Genomic DNA, 6,402 nt, shown 5'->3' on the forward strand with positions numbered 1-6,402 from the left:
TTAAGTTTCTTCAGCTGATGTGAAGACTTCTACCACTCAACTCCTTTGGATCGTATTCCAAAATACTAAAGGACTAAAATGTATTCGGTAACCGCTCTAATATCAAGAACTAAATCAGAGATATTGTTGAGTTATACAAAGGCTTTTCCGTTTAAAAGCTTAAACTCTTTTTTATCGGTTTAGATCAACCAAGATCTAGATTATCGAGATAATCAAATCTTAGTTCACAACCTATCAGATTCAGATCCTGAAGAGAACCACCAAATGATAGATCTACGACAAGCAATAAGATGTCTATCAAGATAAACAAGTTTCGTCGAATCCCAGTCAATCAAGTGTCCACGAAGTATATCACAAAGATTGGAAACAATTTAGAAATCTACTTGTTTTCAAATCTTCGATCTTTATTGAACGTGCAAAAATAACTTGATTCCATTATGATCAATCACGCATAGAACGGAGTCTGTTAACAATGGATGATCACACACCTATCTTCAGATGTAAACACAGATATAAACTATGTTGATCCTTGATTTAGTTCGAGTGATCTTATATCAAAAGAAAAGGATCACAGAATAAACAAACTAGGTGAATATCAAGGATCAACTACCGTTACTCAATCAAATCAATAGTCGAAAACTAAAATAACTAACGATTTTAGTTTCCCACCAGCGATACTTTTAGATCCCTCATAAGTCTTTAAATGAAGTGGACATAAGAGATTTCACCTAATTAGGTTAGTCTCCTCCACAAGTGAGTATTACGAATAATATTAATAGTCGACTTCTCAGACAGACTACAAAATAAAGTGTGTGCGTTTTGGGATAAGTTTGTAAGAAGAAAAAACTTCACTATTTATAGACTAAGGTTGATTGGACACCAAGGAATTTACATAACCGAAAATATCAAAAAATATGCATTAAATACCAAGTTTCGATTTTGTCTTATTCCAACTAATATCTAACTAATATACCGAAATCTTTCATGGATGACAACTCAATATTAGCTAGCATACAAATATACTTTGAAAAAGCGGGGGTTTAACAACCACACCCAATATTTCGCTTAGCAACATGTATGGACAAACTCCAATATAATTCCAAGAGAATCAACTAGACAGTCAGACTCAATCAATGGAAATATATCCAAGAGTTTGTATATCGATTTCTCAATTCAATCCGCAATCAAACAAATAGGAATTTGCGAGCCCGATTGGATATAAGAAATAACTAGGACGATATCAAAAACCAATATCCATGTGTCAATCAATTTAATCAACAACCAAAGGTTGGATTCACAATTGATTGAACTTACGCACAACCTGTGATATTTCAATTATATAAACAAATATAATGCGGAAAAGAAATAACACAAACACCAGAAATTTTATTAACGAGGAAATTGCAAATGCAGAAAAACCCCGGGACCTAGTCCAGATTTGAATACCACACTGTATTAAGCCGCTACAGATACTAGTCTACTCCAAGTTACCTTCGGACTGGAATGTAGTTGAGCCCTAATCAATCTCACACTGATCAAGGTACAGTTGCGCTCCTTACGTCTCTGAATCCCAGCAGGACTCTACGCACTTGATTCCCTTAGCTGATCTCACCCACAACTAAGAGTTTCTACGACCCAAAGTCGAAGACTTGATAAACAAATTTGTCCAACACAAAAAAGTCTATTATATAGATATATTTGTCTCCCACAGATAAACCTATGAGTTTTGTTTTGTCTTTTGATAAATCAAGGTGAACATGAACCAATTGATATACCGTACTTATATTCCCGAAGAACAGCCTAGAAATTTCAATCACATCACAATAATCTTAATCGTATGGTGGAGAAACAAGATATTGTGGAATCACAAACGATGAGACGAAAATGTTTGTGCCTACTTTTTATCTTGCCTATCGTAGAATCAATCTCGAGCAAATCTTGGAGAAGATAGAACTCAATAAGATTGAACATGGCAAGATCAGAACACGCAATTAGAGAGAAAATAGTTGGGTCTGGCTTCACAATCCCAATGAAGTCTTTAAGTCGTTAACCTACAGGGTTTTATGAAAAACCTAAGATTAAAGGAGAATCGACTCTAGTCGCAACTAGTTGTTAGAGAATAGCTCGGTTGACCTCACATGCGTTGCTATCTCAAGCATATTTGTCAATATTAGTGATCAAAACTATGAGTCTTGATTTCTAGTCTACATAGCTAAGTCTCGTACTAGGATAGAAAAGTGTAGTTGAGCTCAAGGACTTCATGGAGATTCATCATACAACAACGAATATCTACTCAAGGAACCGTGGAACTTCATCAACAAAAAAGTATGTGGAGACTTGAACTTATCTATCACTCAATAGTCTATCTCTTCTATCTCCTACTTCTTATGAGACAAAAGTCGTATGCTATATAGACTGGATCATACACATTTGATATTTCGAGCCGAGTATATCTCGCCTATCTATATCTCGAAATCATGTATTGGTAAAGCGTTTCGCTTTGATCGGGTTTATCTTCACTTAATGACGAATGTCATAATGTTTCAATCACTTTGAAAATCGCTTTGACGAGAAATAGTGTAACAACTATATAACGTCCTCTTTAGGGTGCACAGGAACCGAGCCGGACCGGCCGACCGTCCCGGAACCGGTGGAACCGTACCTGTTTTTGTAACGAACCGAGCAAGGGGGTACAGGTACCGGTACAAAAAATAGGAATCGGGGATAGGGAGGTACAAGTACTCGGCCCTACCCATATCCCGTGCCGAACCGTACCGACTGTACCGATTAATTGTGAACGTTAGATTTATATTTAATCTAACGGTGGTAGATTTCTAGTATATATTGAAATGAGGTTAGGGTTAGAAACAGAAGTTCCTTCTTCTTCTTCTCCGCTCTCCTGAGTCTCCTCCTCCATCACTATGTTCATAAGAACACACCACCAAATCCATCACTGTTTGTTTGATTCATTCAATAAGTTAACAAGAAGTCTACAACAGGTAACTAATTCCTTTTATTATGATTGTGAATCTGTGATGTTTTTAAATTTTTTTTTAAATTTTGATTTTGATTATTATCTTCCTTTTGTGTGTGTGTTCAGTTAAATTTAGACTGAGGAGTGAATTGGGTACCCAAAATCTCGATCTGTTTGTTCGGAATCTTCTGATTCCTTAATCATTTGATTAGGTAAGATGCAATCTAGATCTGTATCATTTCATTTGAATTTCATTAGTTTGATTATAAGTTTATAACATAATGATATGCATGACCGATTCTAGGGTTTTGGAATTTTCTGCTATCTCTCTACACCCTTAATCTGAAATTCTCAACCAAAGGTAAATCATTTATTTCTTCCTCTGTTTATTTATTGGACTGTAAATTTTAGATGGGTTTCTAATGATCAACTTTGTGGAGATATTGATGTTTGAAAGATAGTAGAAATGATGGAGTTTATTTATGTTTCCTGTTGATGGAGTTTTTGGGTCTAGTCTAGGTGTTAGTTAGGGTCTGCAGTTTGCTATATGCATGTTGATGGAGTTTTTGCAGAAAGAAGCTATAATGGAAGTTAATTTCTGATGGATTGTATTTGTATCTTTAATTTCTTTATGCTGCTATTGGATATGCAGAGAACATGCTTAGCATACATGTTTAATTTCTGATTCATGTAGTCAATTGAATCTTCAAATGTATGTAGTCATTTGAATCTTAGAATACATGTAATTGTGGATGAAATATCAGTTTGTTCTAGTGATAGATAGATGACAATACATTAAAACAGGCTATTGTTTTAAAGAGCACTATCTATTTACCTTGTTGAATTGAAATCATGTTTGTGTATATGTTGTTTCTCAGTGATCAATCATGGATGCATCAAGTCCAACTAGGAATCAGAACATTATATGGCGCCATTTTACTAGGAAGAATGTTGCAGAAGCCACTTGTAATTACTGTGGAAAGACATTTAGAGCTCACAACAATAATGCCACCACAAGTGCTGCTGCCATGGAATAGAAGATCAAGACTCAAGACTTTGTATTTGTCATTGCCAGCACTGTCCAGTCATTGCACCAGTGCATTGTTTGTGTTGATTAAGACATTAAAACTTAAGAATTAAGACTATTGTAGTATTGTTTGTGTTGGTGTGTGTGTTTGTGTGCTACTGTTACTTGTTTTTTTTCCAGATTTTCAAGACTTTGGCTTTGGTTGTTTGGCACTTTGGTTTGCTAGTATTATTGCTACTTGTTAGTTGTTACTTTGTTATTTGATTGAGATATTGTTTAATATATTGAAAAACAAGTAAAACAGGTACTTAATCTGTCTGGAAAAATGACAAGAAAATCTGTCTGGAATTCTGACAGAAAGTACCGATTGGTACCAGAACCGTACCTGGTACCGTACGTGTACCGAATGGTACCGGAACCGGGGTACAAGGTACAGGTACCGGTCCAAAATTTTGGAACCGAGGCTAGGGAGGTACAGGTACTCGGCCTCGGCAAGAACCGAGCCGAACCGTACCGTGTGCACCCTTACGTCCTCTAAGAATGTTTCAATGGTTGGAATGAGATTTTAGGTCTATATAACCAATGATGGATATAAGCATTGTGTGGAAACACATATGTGCATAAGTCCTATTCCTTAATCCGAAGTTTACGAACTTTGTTGATTGAGAGAAACCGGAGGAATTGGCTTTGCCAAGTCCGTGAACTCAGTTTGCGAACTCAGTCCACGAACTGATGGAAGTTCTCTTGCCGAGAATTTCTGCTGGATTTTCCAAAAACTCGTTTGCGTGTTTAGTCCGCGAACTGGCGAAAGTTTCCTTGCCGAGATTTTCTGCTGAGTTTGTAAAACTTTGCCGGTTGTCTTAAGTCCGCGAACTTGTTTGCGTACTTGAGTGGGTTATGATCTAAAGATGTGCTCTGAACATGAAACTTAAATTAGTAAGGAATGCAGTATGCAAACCGTGGCTATAAAGTTCATGAGCCGATTCAATCGAATCAAATCATCTTTGTTTCAATTCTGTAGTTACATAATATCTCATAGCAATTGAACAACTCTCTAACTAGTTCATTTGAGTCAATTGAACTAGTTATGATGAAGAAGAACAAGGTTAATATGAAATGCTCATATGGTTGAACTTTTGGGTTATTCAACATACACGTACACGCTTGGGCACAGTTTTCACAAACCCAGTAAACGTATATCTCAAGTGTGTGTGACAAGCTAAGTTTTCGATCTAATGGTTGAGAAATATTAGCTTGAATATAAATCATGTTTTCATCTAACGGTGAATATTGATTGCTTTGTAACTAAGGAAAAACCATGATTTGAAGACTATATATAGGAGACATCTAGCATTGGGAAAAACTAATCCCCACACGTCTGTGTGATACTAGTGCGCTCGCTAGAGTCGATTCTCCTCTAACCTTTGGATTTCTTCTCTAAAACCAGGTTAACGACTTAAAGACTTCATTGGGATTGTGAAGCCAGACCGATACTACTTTTATCGTAGTTGTGTGATCTGATCTTGCATCTTCTATCATACGAGTACAATCTTTGATTGGCTTGAGATCGTGAGAGTTCTCCGATAGGCAAGATAAAGAAGTCACAAACATTTTCGTCTCACTGTTTGTGATTCCTCGACGTCCTCTTGTGTAGTCAAGTAAGACTGTTGAGAGATGATTGATTAATCTAGGTTGTTCTTCAGGAATATAAGACCGGATTATCAATTGGTTCCTGTTCACCTTGATTTCATATCTTAAGACGGAACAAAAACCTAGGATTTTTCTGTGGGAGACAGATTTATAGGTATAAACACAAGAAAACAGATACAAATACAAAACACAAAACAGGTGACAGTGACAGTGGAGAGTGATAGTGAAGAAAAGCAAAGGAAATGGTGAAAATGGCAGTGAAGATGGCAATGGAAATGAAGCAAAGAGAAAGAACCAAGGCCTAAGCCAAGGGCAATGGCAGGAAGTGCACTGATTTCAGTGCACAGCAAGATGTGAAGTGCAAAAGCTAAATAAAACAGCAAGGAAAACTCAACTGAGCAATAAGAATAACAGAATTAGAGTTGCAAGTGACTGTAAAAACAGACTGTGGGCTAAGCTAAGGCTTTGAATCCACCCTTGTGTCCTAGCCAAGCAATGTGATCCTAGGTTGAATTGAACATCCTATGCATACATCTAGAATGGAAGGAAAATCAGCTTGCTCACTGATATGCCCCTAGTATTGACTGTCTTTTGACAGCACAGTCAATCACAGGCATACCAGAGCACTAATTTCTTCCCATTGCACAAGCAAAACAGGCACTAAGGCTTCTAACCTAACATTCCACTACCTAACAGTCCACTAAAGCTTCATCTGAGCCTCAGCTAGTGAGACTTAGCTCATGACTAACAT

Source organism: Papaver somniferum, chromosome 5 (genome assembly GCF_003573695.1).
Source record: "Papaver somniferum cultivar HN1 chromosome 5, ASM357369v1, whole genome shotgun sequence".
Taxonomy (NCBI): Eukaryota; Viridiplantae; Streptophyta; class Magnoliopsida; order Ranunculales; family Papaveraceae; genus Papaver; species Papaver somniferum.